The sequence below is a fragment of the Alligator mississippiensis genome, chromosome 4 (assembly GCF_030867095.1).
Source record: "Alligator mississippiensis isolate rAllMis1 chromosome 4, rAllMis1, whole genome shotgun sequence".
Taxonomy (NCBI): domain Eukaryota; kingdom Metazoa; phylum Chordata; order Crocodylia; family Alligatoridae; genus Alligator; species Alligator mississippiensis.
The window spans coordinates 229,095,112-229,120,295 of NC_081827.1; the positions used below are offsets into that span (position 1 = coordinate 229,095,112).

At 41.0% G+C, this 25,184-nt stretch overlaps 1 protein-coding gene across 8 annotated transcripts in view; it reads right to left on the minus strand.

Annotated features, from left to right (window-relative positions):
• Nucleotides 1-25,184, minus strand: part of MBD5 (methyl-CpG binding domain protein 5) — a 290,901-nt gene that overhangs the window by 89,802 nt on the left and 175,915 nt on the right. For all 8 annotated transcript variants that reach the window (XM_019480375.2, XM_019480376.2, XM_019480374.2 and 5 more), the window contains one exon: nt 15,875-15,932. The gene's annotated coding sequence lies outside the window, so the exon portion shown is untranslated. The remainder of the gene's footprint in view (nt 1-15,874; nt 15,933-25,184) is intronic.

The following is a 25,184-nucleotide window of genomic DNA, read 5'->3' on the forward strand; positions in this document are numbered from 1 at the left end:
ATATATCAATAAAACATTGTCCAACTGATCACTGTCTCTGTCTCGTGCTCTCTCTCTCTCTTTTTATAGTGGTTTTTTGTTTTAATTGTGGAGGAATATGAATTGGGGGGTAGTTTAGAGAGTGATTTTGGGATTTTTTTTTTATCAGGGATTTTTCAGTTTTCCAATAGGGAACACCAGAATTCCTGCTAGGGAGGCCAGTGGCAGGACCCTGCCTGCTCAGAGCTGGCATCTTGGACCCATCTGGCTGCGGCTGACTTCCTGGACAAATGGGGCTAGGAGGACATGCTTTGACACTTCAAAGCAGGCCACCACACCTGGAACATCTTCCGGGTGACAGCTGCCCAGATGGCCGGGCAGGGGGCACAAAGGGCAGTAGTGTCGCACAAAAGCCAACCCTGCAACCGCAGTCCACTGGCAGCTGGCCCAGAGGGGAAGATGCCTCTACTGGCTCTGCAGTCCCATCCAAGTCTGGCAGTGTGCAGCAGGTCACAGCCAGGCAGCAGCCCCCACTGCCAGATTGCTGCAGTGGGTAGAGGGTGCAGGGAACTCTCAGGGCATCTTCAGCAGTTCAGCTGGCACAAGAGGTAGTGTCCCCAGGTACCAATTGGCTGGGCCCCAGAAGCTCCTGAGAGGTAATAGCCCTGAGCTACTTGCCAGGGTGGCTTTTTGTACTATTGGGGACAGCACAGGTGCTGGCTCCGGGTTCTAGCTCCCCCTGGCTGAAGATCTGGAAGGAGCCAGGCAGGGTTATTTTGCCTCAAGTGGCACAATTTGCTCCACAATAAAGTGCATGTCCGAGCATGTGCGCTGAGGCAAAAAGCCCCGGCTCAAATTTGCACCGCTTCTATTTGAGTTGCTGCAAGTGCATGTGCTTGCATGTGTGGACATGCCCTATGACTTCTAGGTTTATCTATTTAAACTGTTCCTTACTTGGTCTATATTTTTCCTCAGCTCCACAGGCTTACTCCCCACTTCCATTTTAAGTGATGACTTTCATTAACATAATCGATTTAAACAAAGTTAGTTGTTAAGTAGCATTTAGTCTCTATTTTGCTCTTTCTGAAACCTAAAGGGCACTTGGTGCCTAAAAGCATATCTAACATGTCTCTGAACAAGTTGGTTCAATAAAAGATACTCCCAAACAAATCTTGCGTCTTATACCCCTCCATAGCAGTGGTTGGTAATGTTTGGGAGATGCGGGGTGGAGGAATCCAGCCCGGGGCCAAAGTGGTCCAGTATTCCAACTCAGCTGCTGCTTGTCCCTCTGGCCTGGGTCACAGAGCACACAAGGACCATATCTCCAGCCCTGGCCAGGAGGCAGCAACAGTGGTGGAAGCTTTGGCTTTGGCCCTAGGTTGGGGCAGGCAGGGGCAGTGGAAGCTCTGGCCCTGGCCCCAGCCCAGGGTAGGCAGCAGTTGTGGCTGTGGCTCCAATTCCAGCCCTGGGCCCAGGTTGGGGAAGAAGCTGGAATTACTGCTTGCCCTTGGCCAGTACTTGAATCCAAAATGAGGCTTTCTTGCCCCTATGCTGAATTGGGGGTGGGGGTGTGTGTGTGGAAAGCCTCATCTTGCATTTGAATAAAACCCCCCACTATATACAGCATTTAACATGCATTATTCTTGCTTCTTAAAATCCTGGATTTTAGGATATGCTATATCTACTGTTTTGCATACACTATAGTTAATGTTTCCAAATAAATAAGGTTTCCTGGTTTCTTAGAGCCAAAGGGTGAAACAATGAAATGCAATGCAAAAACAACAAATTCACACGCATTAATAGATGTATATAGGTATCTGTACACATACATTCACAAATATATATAAAATAGATATCGGGTTTGTGCACCTTATCACAGTGCTACAAACAACTGGAACATCATTGATCAAAACTAGTTAAGTTGAAACATAGTTAATTAAATTAATAGCCTAACATGTTGAAGATATTCTGCAATTAAAAAACAAAGGGAAAAAAGCCCTTCAGTAAATCATCCAGATTATATCAATACAAAGGGTATTTTTACAGGGCTTGCTGGATGCTGACTGCTTTTGCATGTAGGAGATAGCACTTTTTGGGGGGCAGCCCCAGATTGCTGACTTAAATTTTTCAAACCACTTAGAATACTCAAAAAACATACCATTTTCTGATCAAAACACTTGGCTTTCTTTGTCAGAAGGTCTTACTTTTTTTTCTAATTAAAACAAAAATACCCCATGTGACTCCTCTCCCCTGTCAACAAAGGAATCGAGAGAAAGGAAATACTATAATCTGTGCATTTTTATCTCTGAAATATTTTTCGCTGATGTGATGTGTGTGGTGTCAGAACGCAGAACAGACAAACTGCCCATTAACAAAATAGCAATATTCCTATAAAGTGATGGAGGAACAACAAGAGTTTTTAGCTTCCTAAAGTATAGGACACAATTTTTAGTCTATGCAAAGTTAGATGGGATCTCATTTGGTAATCACTTGCTAATTATTAATCTATAAGATATATCAAAGCAATTAATTAGGATTCTCAACTGTCATCTAATTAGACAACAATGCTTGTTGCTTTTATTTCTGCAATCCTTTCAAAACATGAATGTTGTTGACTAATGAGATTAATATTAAACATTTTGTGAAGTGCTATTTTCATGCAAGCAATTAACTCAAACAAACAAACACAATGAAGATCAGGATAAAGGTTTCCTCTCTGCCTTTATCTCACCTAGTTGCACTGTATTCTAGGACTACAACATTATTCTAGATATGGTATAGCACATTGTCCTCAATTCTGAGACCGACTCTGTTCAGATGTTCAACTTCTAAGCTGAAATTTTTAAACTGCACCAGTATATTTGTGGGATTACACCACTGCAGCTTATTTTGGTATGAGGCTGAATTGAACCCTAGCAGCGGGAGTTCTTTTCTGTGGCAATGCAGACTTCTGTATTCTGCTTTGGCCTGGTGTAGTAGCTAAGGTGGTTTGATATACAATCTTTATTTTCTTAAAAGTAACAAACCCTTTAGCCATACTGTAAAACAGTGGGGCCAACATTTTTGGCAGGCATGACACACCTTAAGCCCAGCAACCTCCCTGAGTGTCAGTCTGATCCTCTTTCCCTACCTGACCTGCCGGCTTGCTTTCTATGCCATTCCTCCCTCCTGATCTGTTGCTCTGCTTTCTGCCCTGTGCTCCCTTCCCAATCTGTTGCCTGCTTTGTACTACCTTTCTTATATGCTGCTATGTTCTCTGCTCCCTCCCCAATTTGCCTGTTCCACTTCCAGCAGGTGAGCCACAGGCTAGCCATCTTTCTGTAAAAATTAGGGTTGGCAAGCTGGTCAACTGACCAGTCAAATATTGTCAACAGGCTCCATATTTTTGACTGGTCAAAGATTATAGCAATTTTACAAAAAAAACACAAAAACCCAAACCCTACTTTTTTTGTAGTTTTCTTAATCGAAATATTTTTTTTAAATTGTTTTTGACACATTTCTTAATGGAAAAACTGGTTTTTCTGTGTATTATTTGCAGCTATAGGCAATTTTTAAAAACAGTTTTTGATCAGTATTTGACCAATCAATTGTCTGAACTTCATTTGACTGGTCAAATGCCCAACCCTAGTAAAAAATATATTAATAGATTTTTCAATTTCAATGAATGGCAGGCAGGCCTGTTCATTCATGTTTATAAACAATTTCAGCCTTTTTTGAAGAAAGGTGTTAAAAGTAGAAGAAAATATGGCATAGTTCATTTTTCCAGTACATAATGGATTTAAATCAAAATTGAATGCTTTTATAAAATATATATATTTAGAGTAGTATGGAACTGATACATGAATTACTGGGAAAAATTCTACAGACTGTGTTACAAAAGTGGCCAGACTAGATGACGTCAAGTCCCTTTTGACCTTAAAATCCATTAATAATAAAATGCAAAGTTTTTCTGTCATCTTAACAATAACTAAGCAAAAAAGAACTTCCCAACCTGTGCCGAGTTGGGCAGTATACTCACTGTCTGGAGCAATGGGGGAATCAAAGAGGAGACTGTAACTCTCTTAATCAGCTTTACACAATAGCTCATGTATTAGCTCCCTAACTGGTAAAAAAGTAAATTAGACAGAGAAGATTATGGTACTGCCTCAGAGGGAGTGTTAAAAGGTCGTATATAAACCTTATATAAATCTGTGACAAAGACTGGATCAGTTGAAAATTCACTCTAAGGCCCCTGGCAGACGTTACACTCAAAATACAATTAACTAGTTAATCGTGTCTTAAATAGTAACCTGGCCACATGTTCAGGCATTTAATGGTGCAATAAAATGGGAAATAAGCAGCACAATTATACCAAAAGATATTTTTAATAATTTCATGACTGGTTTTCATTATGCCTTAAACTGTACTTGTGGTCGGGTCCCCTCTATGCAGCCTGATGCCAGTTGAATGATGGAGCTCTGGGGCCAGCCCCAGTGAGGTCCCAGGGCTGGGACTGGACAATTAGCTGACAGTCAGTTCCAGCTTTGGGACCTCACTGGAGTCTCTAACTGGATTTGGTGTGATTCCTGGGCTGAAAAACACAATCAGCTGATTGTTGATTCCAACTCCTGGGACCGCACAGGTTCACTGGGCACCTAGCTTTCTACTTGCTAGTGCAGGGGCAGCTTAGGATCATGATGCTGGACTCTCCCTGCACCAGCAAGTAGTAATGGTGTGTCCTGCTACTGCATGTCCTGCTATGCATGTGGCAGAGCGGGAGGTGCTACTGTTGGAGTCCAGAAACAGATTGCATTGCACCATTAAGTGAATGTATGCCAGGGGCCTAAATGGTTCGTTTTTTGGTTCTCTCTCTCTCTTTCTCTCTCTCTAAAGAGTGTGTGTGGAGTTGGGAGAAAGTGGAGGAAGGAGAGCAGAAAAAAAAAAAAAAATCACAGAATAAGGTTGGAGGGAACCTCAAGATTCATTCAGCCCAACACCCTGTACAAATGCAGGAGGCACTATTCCTAAATTAGCCTCCTCCTAGCAAAGGAGACTACCTCACAACTTTCCTGAGAAGTTTGTTAAACTGCCCTACTCTGCTGAAAAGTATGCAGAAGGCAAGGTAGAATGGCACCTTAGAACCTGGTTCAGAGAGGCATAAGCTTTTGTAGGCAACAGCCTACTTTGTCAGATGTTAAGGATGGACTTGCAGAAAGCAGTTCAAAAGGGAATTTACATGGGAATGTAAATACTTAGGATAGGGGAAGGGGGCACTGCTGAAACGCAAAGGTGGCTCAAATAGGTCAACAGGGACAAACAAGACAATTAATCCACTGAACTACATAGCACTTATAAAAGTTAATCCAGGTAAAAGTTTAAGAATCCATAGTCTGCTGAAACCATTCTTAACACAAATCAGTTTGTGCATGATTTCTTATTCCGCAGTTTAGTGTTCAAGCTGGTTTTTAAAGTTTTGTTGTTTTTAAATACAGCTATACACTAAAGTCAGTGATGGACTGTGCAAGGTGACTGAAACATTTTATGTATTTCTGGAAGTGATGTCAAATTGGTGTCTACTTATTTTTTCATGTAGGGATTGCCACATCTGTCCAATGCAGACCGCTGAGGAGCACTGAAAGCAGATGATGGTATGTATATATGACAAATATCATATACCTCTCTCTTCTGAAAGTTAGCAAGTTTTTTTCTGAGATTGATCCCAGGTAAAGACATTACATATTTATCAGTATAAGGGATGGAAAACCAGTTGATATATGTAACAGAACAGAAATGTGGGACAGAAAACTGGTCTATAACTATAACAGAACAGAAGTTCAGCAGATACAGACTGGTTTAAAAATGGCAGAACCTGGTCTAAGATTTATGCCCTCCCCCCTCTCCCCACCCCCAGGGTGAATGTGCGTTCTGTTCGCTACTAATCTAAACTAGGCTGCTTACAGAAAACGGCGTAATTTACATTAATTCTGCCTCGGGCTTTTTGAATGTCTGTACCTAGCCTTAATCTAACCTAACCTTATCTTTTTGCTGCAGTTTAAATGCGCTGCTTCTCTTCCTGCTCACAGAAGCAAGGGAGAACAGTAGTTTGCTCTTTCCTTTCTGTCAGCTCTTCAATTAGGCTATCACATGTCCCTTATTCTCTGTTTCTCCAAACTACCTAGTTCTCAATGCTTTCTCATAAGGGTAGCATTCCAACCCCTTTACCATATTCCTTACTTGCCTCTGGACCCTCCTCAATTTGTCTATATCCTTCTTAAAACGTGGAACCCAGAACTGCATGAAGTACACAAGATAGGGCCTAACTGGTGGCAAGTGGGGTAGTACTATGATCTCCTATATCTTATACACAATACTTCTGAAATGTGTATTTCCTTTTTTTGTGACTGCATCACACTGCTGAGTCATACTGAGTTTGTGATCTGCCAAAGCCCCAGATTTTTCTTGGCAGTGCTACTGTTGAGCCAATTATCTCTCATTTGGGTATTTGTAATACATTCCTCTTGTACCTTCATTATTTCAGGGCCACAGGGAAACAGAGAGGTCATCCCTTACAGTATAATACTGTATGGCAGCATAGTAACACAGAGATATCCAGTTAAACAATATGGCTAGGGCCAGACATTACACAAACTGGTTTAAACCTGTAACAGAACAGATGTTCAGGACACACAAACCAGTTTGAAAATGGCTGAAACTGGTTTGAGATAAACCTGGTTGAATGTAGTATCACACTTAATTGATTTGGGTCAAACCGGTATATGCAATGTCTGTCCCAGACCCCTTGATGGTTTAAGTTAAATCAGACTCCCCCAACATCCCAGCATGCTCTCTGGGCTGGGCAGGACTCTCTGCTCCACAGGAGAGTTGGCTCCTCCCCTCTGCTCTCTGGCTGCAGCTCCAGCAGAGACTACAGGCATCTGCCTGGCTTCCCCCTGCTCCCCCCCTCACCTGTAAGCAGGGATTCCACCGTCCCCTCTGTCTTACACAGACACACAGCATTAGCTAGCAGACCACATGCTGGCTACGGTCCATGCTGTGGCAGATGGGACAAAGGCAAAATCAACAGGTAGCTGGTAATGTCCCCCTGTTGTTGTCTTAATTAGGTGATGAACACTGTGTTATGAATTCCCTGCTAGGCTGGTCAGGAGGGGTGGGAACCCCTCTCTAATCAGTTTCCTGCTGGGGCCTGGCCATGCCCCCCTGAGCTCAGTACTGTAGAAGGGAAGGGAGGGCTGCTCTAACACCCTACAACTTCTAGCCTGGGCAACTGCAGGCATGTGCCTGCATTTTTTTCAGTCCAGACGGGATGTCTGTACAGTTACAGACTGATTTAGCATAGCAAGGTTAGACTAACCTGCAAAGATTGAATCAATTCAGGCTCAGGCTTTTTGAATGTCTGTCTCTAGCCCATGAGATTAGTGGAAATGGTACGCAGCTAGATTGGGAAGGTTTCTTAGACCAGGGTCAGGCTTCTTTTAGTTAGTGCAAGATCTAAATGGCCTGGCAAAAGGGAATGTTTACTAGTTTTACACTTCCTGGTCCTGGGTCCTCTGAATCTAGGGGCTGTTACAATAGTTAACAATTGCTAGATGTCAGTGTATTCCACTTGTATCTCTTTTTCCATCAACATGTAATAGATTATGCTGCTGAATGCTGAGGTGGGACTTCACCTATGGCTCTATATAACTTGATGATTCTTTGTATGAAGAATCTTCACGTAGCCAATGTGCAGTAATGGGGGACCAGAATGGTGACCTGAAACTGAGCCACACTGTCTAGGTAATAACTCATATGGAAAAAGCTATACATTGTTGCTTCTGAACACTGGTAAGGACAACGGTTGCTGCCTGGCTTCTATTACTGACATAAAGAGGCTTCCATGTGACTTTCAAAGGAAAATGAAGAACAAAACTCATAAGTTCTGGTGTTAGAATTATATTCTACTCAACTTAAACAGCTGCCAAAATTCTTGTTATCAAGTCTTTGGAATCTCCATTCAAGAATGTAAGTGAACTTTGGGTATCTTTTCAGACACATTATAACACTGAACATCAGTCTTCATAGTAGAATTGTACAGAAACAGACAGACTCTGGGTGCAAGCAGAAAATAAGTTTTTTAAATATGTAGCAAAATGTATCTTACCATGTTAAAAAATAGCTCTAACATATGTTACTAAGGCCCCTGCCACACGTTACATATATTTTGCAATTAACTGGGTAATCACGCAATAATTGTAGGCTAGCCACACATGCAAAGTAAGACTGGCCAGGCATGCAAAGTAATTATCATGCAATTTCTGGTTAATCACCCAACAAATTTAGAGTGGTTGCATGTGCAAAGTAATCATCATGTCATAAAAATGTCATAAAAATGCTATAAGAGTGAACCAGCTACAAAGATAATGCTTAAGAAAATGTAACAATTTTATAGCTGTTTCCATCTATATCTGTCATTCTAATATAATGAAGGGCTTAGTCTGTCTGTCTGTCCATAACACTTTTGGCCAACTACACATGTGCTGTCAAGAAGGCGGATGGTGACTGGCTGCATGGCCCAGGCTGCACGGGCCCAAGGTTGAGCCACAGCTGGGGAAGTTTGTGGAGGCAACAAACACACCCTAGCTGCCCGAGCAGCAGGGCTTCCCCACACCTCCCCACCACAGGGCGAAGGAAGGGGGTGGGGGCACCCTGCTGCTGCCTGTCCCTGGCACCCCCTAGAACAGCTGGCAGGGAAAGGGAGGCAGTGGGCAGAGAGGGAGAGAGGGGAGCAGGGCAGCAGGGAGGGAGGGAGGGGAGTGGGCCCTGGGAACAGCTGGAAGGGGGGTGAACCAACAGAGAGGGAGGGAGGCTGCACAGGCATGGGCCTGGGCAGGCGCAGGGAAGGAAGCGGGGAGGGGAGGGGTGGTCACTGTGGTGGTGCCCCCACAATGCCCAGCTCCGACAAAGCTAGCGGGGGGGGCGGTGGGAAGGGAGCGAGGGAGGGGAGGCAGGGTGAAGCCCCGCTGCAAGGCAGAGGCAGGTGTGGGGAGTCTTTACATGGTTGTCCCCAAAGGGTGAATGGGAGTGGGGGGGGGGGGGCCTATGTAAACACTCCCTGAAATCCGTCATTCTCGACAGGCAATTAGCTCATATATATCTATATATCCAGCTTTAATCTGAATGTGTGGCAGGACACTAATGTACATTTTAAAGTTCTAGAACAGCAGTTAGTGAAGGTCTTTTTTTTACTTTTCCTTTTTAAAAAAAAGTTTGCAGTCAATCTGACAATGTGTATTAATATTATGAAAATGGAATTACTTATGTTACCCAGTTATTCTACAGAATGGAACCTTAAATCAGCATTAGCAACAGTTTTTTTTTTATGAGGAATGTTATAGACTAGAACAGTGGTGCTCAGCAGGCTGGATGGGCACTGCTAGGCTAATGGTCCTGACCCATTCCCCAGGATAAGCATAGTGGGCAGGATATGGAGTGCAGGGGGCAGGCTGGCCTCAAAGCAACCCCACAGGGGAAAGGTGCTTAACCTGTCACTGTTGGGATGAGGGGATAGAAGCAGTGGCATGACCCAGTGCCAACCCAGCCCTACAGAGGGGAAAGGAGCATGTCCCAACCTTAACCTGGTCCCATGGGGAGAAAAGGGAGCATGGCCCGGCCCCAACCCAGCCCTGCAGGGAGGTAAGGGGGTTTGGCCCAGCCCCAATCCAGAAGTGGGGAGAGGTGGTGTGGACCGGTCTGGCAGGGAAAAGGGATGCACATGGGACTTGGAAATTTGAGAGAGGGGAGGGTGGCAACATTAATGGACACTGTGACCCCACTGCCAAATTTCTGGACCTATGGGGATCCCTGCAGGCCAGATGAGATTGCTCCATGGGTCGCATTTAGCCCATGGGATGGAGGCTGAGCATCCTTGGGCTACACTGTTGCTAGCCTCTCATATTAGTCCTAGAAGTTGAGATGTAAGTGCAACTGCACATTTTACCACATTGAAGATGAACTCTGTGAACGTTGCCAAGCCTTCAGTAATGTATAGATTTAGCAGCGAAACAAAATGAAACAAAACAAAACAAAACAAAATCCTACCCTATACAATGATTTGTCTCCACTTAAGAAAATGGTTGATGATGATTTCTTAATTTACTCCAAACTGGTGTCTTTCCAATCCACAAACAGAAAGCTACAATAAATCTTCGACCAATTACATAACGATGAATCTTGTTTTCTAATTTTAAAGGAGCAAATCAAGTACTTTGTAGCAGAAACCTGTCTTACATCATAATTAGGATTCCAGTCACACATTTTGAGTGTTTTATAATTTAGAAGTTTTGAAATGTTTAACAAAAATATTCTAGCACATTAACACCCCCCCCCCCCAATAATTGTACTTAAAACTCTTTTTCCCCTTAATGGTGTTTTTTCTCTCTTACCCTTCCATTGGAAAAAAAAAAAAAAAAAAAAAAAAAAGATAGCTATTGGCTTGGCCTCTGATTGCCAAGTCAGACCTTTCTCCCCTTCCCCTTTTTCCACCCCTGCTCCTTGCTTCTGTTCTACAGAATAGAATTTTCTGTCTCACCCTGAAACTTACTTTGAGAAAATTCCCTGTCACCACACTTTGATCTGCACTTATGACATTTTTTCCAGATCTAGTTTTTTGGGGTAGGGATAAGTGGTTTATTTTTTAGTTGCAGGACTCCTGCCATAACTCTCTGTGGCATATCTCCTAAATGGAGCTCCTTCAAGTCCATTTCGGGGCCCAACTATAGCAAATTTTGTGCACAGCTGACTGACATTCAGTTAGTGCTATCACAATTTACCACTGAGGGTAAGAATGACAGATTCTATACCAAGGAACAAAGGGGCTGCACAGTATCTATAACAGTATTCTGCAGCCCTAAGGCAGAAAATCTGAACTCCCCAAAACCATAACCACAACAAAAAAGGGTCTTTGCAATTGGATTAACATATCTGATGTGCTAAAGGGTAAATAATTCTATTGTTAATGTAACTCATCAATGTAATCCATCAGAAAATAAGCACTGCAGTTTTTGAAATAGAGAATTAAATGAAAATTAAGGTAAAACCACTAGAGATCATATTCTGATTATGGCATCAATTAATTCAGCTCTGAAATATGTTCAAACATCAGACCAATGTTGCAGTGTGTTTGGAAGATGATCCAACTGCATAACACAAAGTTAAAATATATTCCCTCAAACTCCATGCCCCAAGTTCCCAAAGGCCACAATAAAGTGAACTCAGTTATCATCTGTATTTTTAGAACCTCCCATGTAATCCTGTAGTGGTTACAGGATACGTATATGGCTACAGATTTACATGGGAGCCTTGTTCCTGTTCATTCTAGACATACTTACAGAAATGCAGAAAATATCCTCAACATATACCAATCTAACTATTTGTAACTATTTGTTTTTTATCTGATAGTTTTTCAGCAAATCAGTGGGATGACAGGTTATTAGGTTTTGATGAGAGACAGAATAATTAAAAAAAAAATAACTTTCTTGCAAAACCGAACTGAAAGGACTCCATTTGCTCTTTTGCTTGCATGCGTTTAAAAATCAGGTCACTGGAATATAGTCAGCAGATTTGATCTGTAGTATGACACTTACCCTTTGCTTATTCCAAAAATTTAATTAAACGTGCAATTTAGAATGTCAAGAACAAAGCATTCAGGAGTAAAAAAGAAATCACACTTGTGCAAAAAGAATACAGAGACTTAAATAGCAGGAATTACTTTAAATCATAATTTGTACTAGATCCCCTTAACACCCAAAGCAGAGAAATATTAAGTCGTTTGAATCATTCAGACTGAGCTTCTGTACAAGAAAATATCAAAAATGCAGTGGGATTGCAAATTAAACCTGTAAATTATGCTTTTGTGCTAAAGTACTAAGTCATGTGACTACGTTATTTTTAGATGCATGGAAAAATTTTTTTTTTCTTCCAAGTGCTGTTCTTAAAATTGTTTACTGAAACATTCAACAAATAATCAAGAATTTCCCTAGTCCTTCATGAGAAGGATGTTCTGAAAATATACCAAATTATGCTAACATAAAATCAAATATTCAGACCCCTTAATACAAATTCTATACCATTACTTCATCTAATAAGATGGTATGTATGATCTTATGCTATCTTCTGAAACACAGTATGCTAAAAACCTGCATAAAATGATTTATGGATTTTTTTTTTGTTGCAGTAATACGGTTCCTGACACTGTCTTGTAGTGAATTCTTAAAAAAACCAAAAAAACCCTGAAATTTAGCAAAAGGTGAAAACACCTGGGCTAGGGACAGACATTCAAAAAGCCTGAGCCTGAATTGATGCAATCTTTGCAGCTTTGTAACCGTACAGACATCTCCTTTGGACTAAGGAAATGCCAGCATGTGCCTGCAGTGGCTCAGGCTAGAAGCAAGGGGCGCTACAGCAGCCCTCCCTTTCCTTCCACAAAGCTGAGTTGAGGGGGGGCATGGCCAGGCCCTGGCAGGATGCTCTTATTATCCCGCCCCCCTCCTGAGCAGCCCAACAGGGAACATTTATACATAACTCCGTGTTTATCAACCCATTAAGAAAACAAAGCCTCTCTCCACTGACTAATGGAGCTCTTCTTAAACAGTTCTTCCCAGGAAGGACATTAAACTACCTGTTGATTAGCTCCAAAAAGCCTGTGTGCCTTTATCATCTCTCACAGCACTGACTTTAGCCAGCATGTGCTATGCTAGCTAACGCTGAGGTGCCTGCGTAAACCAGAGGGGGAAAGGAAATAATTCCTTCTTAGCAGGAGAGGCCAGGCAGGCCCTCTGTGCCTGCATGTGTCTGCTGGAGCTGCAGCCAGGGACCCGAGGGGAGGGGCCAGCTCTATTGTGGAGCAGAGAGCCCTGCCCAGCTCAGAGAACATACTGGGATGCTGGGGGAGTCTGGTTTAACTTAAACCAGCAAGGGTTCTGGGACAGATATTGCATAAACCAGTTTGACCCAGATCAATTAAGTGTGATACTACATTCAACCAGGTTTATCTCAAACCAGTTTCAGCCATTTTCAAACTGGTTTATGTGCCCTGAGCATCTATTCTGTTACAGGTTTAAACCAGTTTCTGATCACTTACACCGATTTGTGTGTAACATCTGTCCCTAGCCTGGCAGATCAAACCACTTTTTATTATACAAAGATTTAGAAAAACCTGATTATAACTTTGCTATTGAGTTTTTCAGTTTAAATGCTGCTGAAGGACAACAACATTAAGATCTTAATATTTCTGAATCAGCCACACTGTGGATAAAAAAAATAAAGCATTTCTTTTCAATGCATCTGTATATGAAGAAGTTTATCAAGTATTTAGAAAGTGTGGAGTTCTGTGTTACCATGCAGCAAGCACCAAAATGAAGGAAGTGCTTTGAGTTACAAATACAGATAGCCAGCAGTTAGCTAGCTAGATATTAACAACACAGCCGCAAGAGTCTTTTGGTTATTTTAAACTTTTATGAGACAGGAGCATTAGCAAAGTTAAATAAATATTTATTTCACGTATTCATTTCTGCACTCTGTCAAAAATACAACCAAACTGGTAACTCCAAAGGGTGATTTTTTTCTCTTTTTTGCACATGCACAATGTCTATTAGCATTTATGGGAATTGTGTGTGCATAGGGAAGAAAAATTATATTCAAGCCATCTCTTAAATTTATTTGTAAAGATAAATGATACCAAATCAATGCTGTATTTTGATAGAAAGAATAAGAATATTACCATAGTGCTTTTCCCCTCAGGGAAAATTTCTATTGACTTGATTTTCTTTTAAGAGGAGGGGAAAAATCTGGCATTCAAGTATTTTTTTCAACAATTTTATTTCCTCAACGTGGTTGATAAGCTAATTATAAGCTACACCTAAACCTTGCTACAACCTGTAGAGTGGTTTTGCATTTATTCTTTGAAATAAATTATGATAAAATGTAATCGTGTTTTGATGCCAACCTGTAATTACCATGAACAAAAATAATGTCCGTTTAGGATTATACTTTAAATAGATAAAGATGTTAAACTTATTTCTTATATTTTACATTAGTGTGTTCATGAAGCCTGGAGAGAGATTAGCAATTTTTCTACTAGATCCTGCATATTCTTGCTTACATAAAAGATCCACACTTTTCAACAGGATTGTTTGTGCTATCAAAGGTTACTCTCATGATTAAAGGTGTGAAGGATTGGTTCACAAGAGGTCAATTAAAAGCAAACAAACTGCCTAATCTGAGTCAACCGTGCAATAAACCAAGCAAGTAATATATCACATACTAATTTCAACCTAATTTCTGCTCTCTGACATAAATGACTGACATGTAAAACCTTTTAATTTTATTAAAATAACATTAATAGGAAATTGAATTTGTCAGGGATAACTTTGCAACTCTTGAATCTAAAGCCAGGTAACCAGCTGAATGGAAGAATTCCTTCCATGTAGGGAAACTCTAAGGTAGGGGTGGGCAAAATGCAGCCAGGGGCTGGATGCGGCCCGCCAGGCCATTCTATCTGGCTCACGGGGCCCCTAAAAAATTTAGAAAATAAATATTTAACTGCCCTGGGCTGCCCGTCATGCGGCCCTCGATGGCTTGCCAAAACTCAGTAAGCGGCCCTCTGCCCAAAATAATTGCCTGCCCCTGCTCTAAGGTGTATAGTACTACTGCAGGGACTTTAAGGATAGGGAAAGAAATAACAATTGAAACATTTCTAAATGAAACACACTCGGAACAGATTCATAAGGAAAACATTATAGCCAGGGGACACACGTGCCTCTTAACTGGAACATTTTTGAACCTTGCAGTCTCCCCACTGCCTGACAAGGGTGCTAAAACAGGCTGCAGCAACCTGTGGCTCCACTCTGCTCTCCCACTCCTCTCACAGGGAAGGGAAGTAAAGAGGAGCCGGTGGCAGAGCAGAGTGATAAGAGGGGTCATGGGGGGAGAGCTGAGAATCTGACACTCCAGCTCCAATCTCCTCTACCTCTCCTATCTCTCTCTCAGCTGACATAACAGGTAGAGTGACTGGAGCTTAAGGGCCCAGCTCTGACACAGTGAGGGGATCCTAGGAGTTGGGAAGAGTCTGGCACATGGGGCAGTAAGCCTGACTCTGGGTCTAGTGGGCTGGTAGGTTGCAGCACGGGTTCTAGTGGAGACCCAGAAGTGCCCTAGGATCTGGAATGGGACCACAGAGTGGGGCACTGGCAGTATGTCTACCCACTGTCCCCCATCCAGACTAGAAAAAAATGAAATGCTCCAAAATAGTACTTCCCATAAGGAGGTGTTATCTTCAAATGTTTCAGGCTCTTTTACAATGTTTCAAAGCCTTTGTGTATGTGGCCAGCTAGCCCTTTGAAGCGTTTAAAATGTTTTAATAATTATAAGTGTCCACACTAATATCGCTACCTCCTTCCCAAGATGACTTTGAAAGAGCTGTGGCTGTGCAAAATAGGGCATGACTGGATTATGTCTGGCTGATCCAGCCCTACTGAAACTGCCCTTTATAGCCAATGGCACAAATTTGAGCAGCCTTTACACTGTTCTTATTTGTGCTGGGGACTGAACAGGTCTAGGGTAGTCACAAGTTTAGTAAAATGCAAAAATGAGTTCAAGTCATTCATACCACAATCTCTTTATCCCTCTGCCAACAAAGAGAGATACTGCTAAGAGGCATACTAGTAACTTCTTCTGGAACTCTCTCTCTTTTTAAAATTTGTTTACAATTAAAGCACTTGGCTATAATCAATACTTTAAGGGAATCCTTGATGTACAGCCTGTATCCTTATATTAGCCTGAAATGTGGTGGTGTTGTTTTTCAATTAACAGACTAATTTACAGTACAATATTTAGTTACATCAAGATGCAAAAAACTGACCTTTTTCCTTGCTAAGGTTTAGACTGAACGTGGGTAGATTCATCCTGTTCATTCCAAGCTGAAAAACAAAGTATTAGTTGATACAGAAGATGTACAAACATATGTAATATGCACCTCTTATTAAAGTAAAAGTTTATCTTTATTAGTTTCCTTATTTTTTATAAACTCATTTATGCAGATACATTTCTTAGTGTCCTGCTTTCACTAGAAATAACTTTAGAACAACTGTCAGCTTTGCTCGGTTACACAGAGATTATTTTTTTAAACCATCCTGAGTAATGAAAAAACAAATTGATGTTTAAGTGAAGGCAAGCGTACAACTTGTTCTCCTCAAGGCTGTCTTATTTCACCTATATATCAATTAAATCATCAATGGTGGCTTTGTCTCAGCTCAGAGTTAAGGGTAGGAATACTGTTGCACTGAGTTAGAGACCTCATCCTGCTTGCCCTGCTTCTCAGGGAGAAGAAGAGATCAGGATTGTATCAAGTCTCTTCCTATTCCCAGCTGCCAGACAACTGGGGACAACAAAAAAAGTTCCACCCAACTACCTCCTCATACCTCTTTCTCTTGGCCACCATGTAGGAGACATGCAGCAGCATTAAAGACTAATTCTCCTCCCAGGCTGCTACCTGTGATACGGCAGCCAGTGTAAGAGTATTCTTTGCATCCCTACGTGTCGGTTCAAAATGAGGCCTATTATGGACACACACACTATCCAATCCGTAAACACTCAAAAAGGAAGACATGTCACTTATTTAAGCATACTCTTTTTAAACAACCTATGAAAACTCATAAGCAGGTTTATCAGTCAGAGTACTGTTATTTACATATTGGGATATGATCATGGGGTAAATCATTTTTCTAAATTTGCCCTATTTCTTTAAGATGTAATTTACCCATGTGCAGAAAACAAATTCCGGTCCCAGCCAATATTCAATTCTCACTAAATGCTTTATTTTCAGGATTTGAGGGGGTGTCTGCTAGTCTTTTGCATAGGCATAAATTTTACACACAAAAACTAAACCTGAGAAGTCACTTGACCATTTTTTTCATTGTTAAATACTAAAAAAAAAGTCTCAAAGACAAAATGGAACTTTGCAAATGTGACATTAGACATTCACTGAGATAGCAGAAAAGAAGAGATTTCTATACGAAAAGTTCAAGAGGAGACTTGCTGCGTCTCTTCACACAAATTTCAATGCCCAGTTTTTCCTATGAAAGCTCTTACTGTTTCTGTGATTCTCCTGAACCTAACAGGTATATGGAGGTCACAGAAAGAGGATCATACCTTAGCAAATAAAGCCTTTATTCATCTGTATTTCTAAAAAACACATGACAACTTGTACTGTCAATATACTTACTATATGAGGTCACAAAATATATTTTAAATAAAAACCCTTTACTTAATGACGAAGTTACACAAAGTTACACATTTGCCTCACAAAGATGCAAGTTCTAGCCATCTAACATGATCATAGGGAATGAACCTTTTAAAAAAAAAATCTAAATAAATTCAAAACATATTTTTCAGTTGAACTACTTAGAAAACAATTACCAGACTGATTCACCTGCAGGTCAAACCTCACTCACCCTTTAAACTGCAAAGCTTGAAATCCTGCAGTGGAAAATGAAGTCTTTGTTTATACATTAAGAAGGTAATTCTTATCTGATACAAGCACATTGTTCACTGCTTCACAAGTAGGCAGTGAGTCTTTGCTTTGAGATTATTTTTCCACCTGAACTGTCCTAAAAGTATGTTTTTTATTAAAATACTTAGGCTGAATACACAGGGGCATGATTGCAGAAAATACTGGGAGGGTGGAAATTATGGATGTGGAACCAAAAATATTGTTTTCCTTCTCATTTCAGATTATGAACCACCAAACCACAAAAGTTATAAATGATTTAATGGGTGAATAAAGAGTTGTTGTGTAATAGCCCTTCCAGCTCTACAGAACTGGCTAGCCAGTCAGTGTCATACAGCTCTGATTTTAATAGAAGCATTCACAATTTAAAAAAAGGCTTTGAACTTGGTCATGAGATGATATAGTGCCCTAAAAAGATGCAATATCCAAGTGTCATATGTAAACAAATAAAAGAAATTTCAGTAATGAAGGGTCAAATGGAGAATATTTTATTACATCCTAAGGAACTACTCAACACTTATTTATGAATTCCCTGAAATGGTAAATGTTGCAGAAGACCAAGATATTCAGTTTTACCTCTTTGTAACCAGAGTCCTTTTAGATGCAACTCCCCTGCCCAAGCATGCATAACTTTTGCTGAATAAATGAAAGATTTTTTTTTAGTATGTGTGCAACAAGGTATATATATTGTAAGGCAGGCAAAGAAGAATTTAATTCTCTTCCTAGAGAATCATTTAGAGGGGACTGACTCAGCCCAGAGAATTTGCTTATTGTCGTAACTGAAAAAGATTACACCTGGGCTCACAATGGCAAAGGAGAAGAGGGCAAGGAGTATAAGGCCATGCAGAAGAGCCTGAAGTGGACTGCCATTATTTCCAGGGAAATAATGGGGTGTAGCAGGGACCCAGATGGGCCCTGCACTCACTGGGGTGATGGCTGCCAGAATGCCCCACAGTCTGTGGATCTCTGGACTGTCCTGAAGGAGTGGCGAGCCTGCGGACTAACAGTGTGCCCTCCTATGCACCTGCTTCCCAGGCAAGGCAGGCAGACAGAGGGCAACACATTTCCCACGGGCCCATTACCCAGGCAGGGCTGAGAGCCAGAAGCTGGGCTCCCTCTGGGCCTGGAGCCCAACCTGGAAAGAGAACAAGTGGCTGGCATATCCAGCACTGCCTAGAGCCTGGAGGCCACAGCTGCAGGTGATGATGAGCCCCACAATGGCTCTCAGTACCTGGCAGTGGCCGCACAACACATGGGGGGGCATGGAGGGGTCTGGGTTGGCCCAGGCTAACCCAGAACTTCCTTTATAGGGCAAGGCACTGGCGTAGGCAAAGCAGAGATGAGGAGGCGTTGGTGTAGACACTGGCCTACACTGCTTCCTTCCACTGGAGCCGAGGACATCATATCTGAGGCCAGTTTGACCCTAGCTCTCTCAGCAGAATCCTGACCACCCTATAGATGCTGGAGGTCAGGTACCTGTAGGGGCCTCATGGGGGGGTTGTAATACCCATGGCCCCAAACTACTTGAAGGGTTGGGCCTGACACAGGTCTGCCCTTCGAACTAGGCTTGCAACAGGGGGCGAGCCCTGAAGAGTCTTGAGCACCAGAAGAAAAGGTGGCCACATGCTGCAAGGCCACAGCAAGGCCTGAAAGCAGACGCAGATGCATCTATTTATGTTATATTGGTTTACTTATTTTTACACAGCCTGGATACCATTGGCCATAGACCCTCACCCAGGATCCCAGATCTCGGCCAACTCATGTTGGTTATCGGCTGCTCAATATTCTTCTCCCAACAGATCTTGTCACCCAGCATATGTAGTCAGGTGCCTAGGTAAGCCAGGCACCAGCCCAATCATCAATGAAACTCTTAGGTAGAAAGGAGTGGGGTGCAGGGGAGATGGAGCCCACAGAAGACTCCTGGACACTGAGACCTGTGCTCACCTCAGCCAACTCAGGTACCACTTCCTGATACCCTTTATATTTACATCAAGTTGTGGCAGGTGGGATATAGAAATAAGGAAACAAAACATCCATTGAGAGTGCAGCACCCAGGCCCCACCTCATTGTGGCCCAGGTCCCACTACACAGCGGCAGGAGTAAAGCAGACCAAACTTCTCCTGAAAGAGGTAGGGAACTTCTCCTGAAAGAGGTAGCCATGACTGCTTTTCATGGCTAAAGAACTTTATGTTTTACCAAAGAAAGTAAAAACTGAATCAAGCCTATCTGGGTCTTTAGAGCACTATTAAGATATGAACTCAATAACTGAATTCTATAGGACACAAACAAGGTAACACATAGTTCCCATTGTTTGTGTTGCCATCATCACTTGCAAGAAAAACAAAGACTCCTAGACTCAGGCTACTAACAAATAAAGTAACTCGTACTGTTATTCTTGTAATGTATTCCATTTGTTACAGATATGCCAGCATTGTGCATGAAACGTTATCTTCACTGAAGGACTAAGCTTCCATGAAGCCAGAATTTCACCATGTTTTAAGTTTAAGATACAGTTATTCATTATGGAAGGTACATTAAGAAACAAGGATTGCACAAGGATTGCAAAAGACTGGGAAGAATGCAGGAAAGTTATTGCTACATTAAAGGTGCCCCAATGGTTGGTACAGCCTCGGGACTGACTTGACTTGACCTCAAGAAACCACCTTATCCAAATCACTTAGGCATGATCAAGTATACCTTTTGTGTCTGAAAGATATTTGTTGAACCTATTCCTAAAAACCTCTTGTGAAGATTACACAATAGCCCTAGAAAACCTATAATTGTATTTTTCATCCTTCTAACATCCAAAATCACTCTTGCTATAAATAAGTAAGAATGAATAAATACTTATTTTTGATCCTTCTACACTGGCCCCTTTTTTAATAGCCTGTTGCTTGTTAGAAGGCTTATCATGTGTGCTATCAGACTTCTCTTTCCAAGATAAAGGAAATGAGGTTGCTTCAACTAGCCCATGTTTCTAAACCTTTTACTATTCTTCTTACTCTCCTCTGTTCTCTTTCCAACTTAACTACATCTTTCTTAATACAGTGAAACCTGTCTGGGATGGAATCACATGGGACCAGGAAAAAGTTCTTGCTTAAACAGTTTTTCGTCTTATAGGGGAAGCTTTCCAGCCCCTCTGCTCTCTGTGTGCTCTGCCTAATCTATATTCTCTTCCATGTCTCTGTCTCTCTGCTCTATGATTCTCCATCTGCCTCAGCATCCCTGTCCAGCCCCTGCACTAGCTGCTCATACCTTGCACAGATGCATGCATATATGCAAATAAAATGGGTTTTTGTGATATACAGGATGAATCTACAATTGGGCCCCAAGTTTCCTTTCCATTTCTACATAAGAGTTTCCAGTTTACACAGACTAAATATACATAGTCCCCATAAGGCAGGGGTTTTCAACCTTTTTTAAGGAGAGTACCCCTTCTGGTGGGTACTCTCCTCCTTCCGGATGTGGAGTGGGGTGGGCGGGGAGAGGTGAGGGGGGTTCCCCAGCAGCCAGTCACTGAACAGAGGGGGGTCCCCTGGTCGCCAAACATGAAACAGCGGCGCCTCCCAAGTACCCCTGCTTCTTTGTGCCGCCGCTGCCGTGTACCCCCTGGGGCCTTCCCAAGTACCCCCAGGGGTATACATACCCCTGGTTGACAACCCCTGCATAAGGCATGCTGGGACCATATAAATTTTCCAGCTTGAGCAGGTTTACAGCTTTTACAGATTTCATCTTACACAGGTATATGGTGCCCAAAACTTTATACTGTATTCTAGATGAGCCCTATCCAACACAGAAAAGACATGAATAATTACATGCTGTGTCTTACATATGACACTCCAATTAATAGAGTGCTTTTAAAGTTAGAACGTACAAGAACTGTTAGACCATGATCAGGATATTTTGCTAACTTCAAGTCGGGAGCATTAAAAGACAATTCTGTAGTGGCCAAATCTGCTACAATGAACCATTTTTTTCTTAAGTTAGCCCTTATAATGGGACAAGGCCTGCCTTTCAAAATGCTACATTACATGGACTCATTGGCCTCTAAGTTTAAAAACCTGAAAACAAAGCAGCTGTTTTGAGTTTAGACAAAATAATGTTAGAGTTTATTACAAAAGTCAGGCCAGAAAATGTCACAGCTTTGTTGGCCATCCAAATCTTAAATTTTACCTAGACAAAAAGTCAATTACTATTTAAACTTACAAAGGGAAAGATTGACTACAAATGGAGATTCAAAATGCATTTCCTGATTTTCTGATGTTCTATAAGCAGCATTCCATATAAGTATATTCATGCATATTTATGCACGACAGTCATAGAATTTGCTATTTCCTCCTTCCCTTGTTTTTAAGGTTTTCTTGATTCAAACTAAAAAGGAAAGAAACTATTGGTGAAAAATGAAAAAGACTGAACAAACATGTTTACTATACACACACACATATACACACATACATATACACAAACAGTATACATTATATACGCACATATATACACATACATATATGTGTGTGTGTATAGATAGATAGACAGACAGATAAAAGCTCAAGGATCTAAGTTGCCCTATATAACCTACTGTGGACTGAGGCAATTCTGTTTAAAAGGGAATCTTTTTTTTAATGGAATGCTCCAGATAAAACATAGATAAGTCTTTCTAGATGGATTTAAGAAAGCTTTGGAGAATTCTTGAAGCTTTGGAATTAGCCTGATATTTATAGATCAGCTTCCACATATGTTCTTTGAGCTTTCTAACATGTTCTTTTTCTCCATCTGCTGGTTGTCGATATGGTATAACCTTATATATTATGAAAATGTCCAAAAATTAGAGCATTTTATTTTACATTGTACTGTAGCTAAATTCATCTTTTAGTGCAAGTCAGCTACTCTGGTTTCTAAAATATAATCTAGGTCAAGAATGGTGCTGAATTTTTTCTGATGTAAATAAGTAGAGCGCCACTGTTTAAATTAATTATGTCAAAATATATCATCATTTATGACTAATGCCCAATATGCATCACATTGTTCTAAAAATGGTAAATGTTATAACATTAAATATTTTACTTTATATGTTGTTTGAGTACAAGCAGTTAAATCCAAGTCCAAAATGTTTTTTCTTTTCCTTCTCTCAATTAGCAGCAAAACATGCATAAGTGCCCTTTCTGTCTTGAACAAAGAGTATAGATTGCTAAATTGTTTACATTTTTATGTCATTCTGGTTAAATATTGCAATTCCTTGCTGTCTGCTGGTCTTCTGATTAGTTTTCTAACATTGCCTCAATCTTTTGCAGGATTATATTGCCTGGGATGCATTCAGCAACAATTTTCCTCACTACAGCCTACCAGAATCAAAATAAAAGAAACACCTATCAGTGTTAAAAGAAAAGAAACACCCATCAGTTTAAAAATGCGTTGACTAAAAAAAAAATCTTTTAATGGTCTTCATTAGTTTGCTTCTAGTTACCTTAGGGACCTTTTGGTTTCTTAAAATTCTGGGTGCATATTCAGCTTTTCTTCAGAGATGCTCCTGTCTGTAGCTTGGTTATAGATGAGGGGAGTGTACAGAGTCATTCTTGTGAGAAAGATTCTCTCACAGGGGAGATCTTCCAGGCTGACCCCTGGAAGATCTCTCTTTCAGAAGGGCCATGTTTCCCCTGGAAGAAATTGAATGAACACTTGTATGGTCATGGTTTGTACTGGGAGAGTGGCGATTCTCCCAGAAGAAACATAATGCCCATACGTGGCCTAAAGTACTTTAGAGCTCAGTTCTTATTTTATGCCCCTCATCTGTGGAATTCTTAGTCCCCTTAATTACATCGGTTGAGTCAGCAACATTGTTTAAATTAAACCTCAAGCAAAGTATTTTTATTTCACTTCTTTGCTTTTCTTGATCGCTCAAACTAGTTTCTATTGTGTACTCTTAGTATATTGATGTAAAGAAAAAGAGGGGAGTTAGAACTGAGAAAACTATTGCAGTGTGCTCCCCAAAATTAGAACTACTAGTTTGTACATACGTAAGTAATTTGGATTTTTGTACAGCTGGGAACTGTGGCTACTGACGGCTGTGAAAAAACCAAACAACCTGCGCTTTACTGGAAGAGACAGTGCATTAGTTGTTCGATGTAGCTTTGTAGCATCTGTATAGATCGGGTGCTTTGGCAAGACTTTTTGGCACTTTTACCTAATAGCTGATTGAATCTATAGATCAGCTATTGAATCATCTATTAGATAAAAGTGCCAAAAAGCCTCGCTGAAGCTCCCAATTTATACAGATGTTGGGTGAGCTGGGTCAAACTGTGATACCTCTTATAGGCATGCGCTGGGCTCGGTGTGAGGGTGCACAAAGTTTAAAGAGCTGTTTTTGGGGTTTTTTTTAACATCTGTAAGCAGCCTGTAAAAAGTATATCAACATGTATACATACAAACTCATAACTGTCATGCTGGAGTTCTCTAGGTTTTACGTAGCAATGCAATTATCTTATGTTTTAAAGAAATACAAATACTGTAGTTACAACTAACGTATAAAAAATACAACATACAATAGTACTTACTCTCCCACTTTATATTACTAACTGAAATGCCTCAGTTCTGCAAAAGGATATTTCAGTATAAGTCACTTAACAGCCACATGGGGTCGTGAATATTGGTAAAACTTTTTGCAGAAGTAGAGCCTTGACGGCACGAAATACTATTGTCTCTTAAAGTTAACAGTGCTGGCCTGTCATTAAGGCGTTTACATTTGTTGCAACATCAAAATGTGGGACAGTCCTTAGTTTTTTAAGGACATGCTTTATATGTGGCAATTTCAGTTTCTTGAACAGGGAGAAAAGCCAGGAATCTTTGCAGGGCCCTTTAAATCAATTAATCAATGATTTAGTTTCTTTTAAAGGTGAAGCGTATTGTGCCTTTTATCTGGAAGGCCCATGTAATAGATAGCTGATATACTCCCTCAAAACATAATACAGGCAGTCCTTGACTTACAACATTCCGAGTTACAATGTTTTGCATTTACAACATTTATAAATTGACACCCTGTTTCAAATTTGTGACATCAGTTTCGACTTTACAATGCTTGATCCAATGTGATGCCATGCCAGTGAATAAGTTCGCTGTATTGCTTATCTCCCTGGAGAACATCTGTCCAAACTTCCTTGGACACTTTCTTTAAGAAAGCAGACAAGACTCCAGAAAAACCTGCAGCCAAGACTCCTGAGAAGACTCCAGCCAAGAGCCCTTCAAAAAGTCCAACCAAGAGTCCTTCAAAAAGTCCAGCAAAGTCACCTCAAAGAAGTCCTTCCAAATCAATATGATTGCTATTTACAATATAAGTAAATTAATGTAGCTATATTACTCATCTATAATTGATCAAGTACAAAATTCTGGGGTATTTTTGGTGAAAATAGGGTATCAGGCCTTGGTTCAGGAACCAATCCCACATTTATAACATTGTTTTTGGTTCCGAGTTACAACGTTTTGACTTAAGATGTGGTTTTCAGGAACCAATTGTGTCGTAAGTCCGAGTACTGGGGAACCTACAAATTTAACATCAACAAAATTATTAGACTAGTTAAAAAATAAACTACTGAAGCCCAACAGATTATTCAAGCTTACCTTCAAACTTATTAAAAATGCTTTAAATAGGTGCAACACTCTAAGACTACGTCCA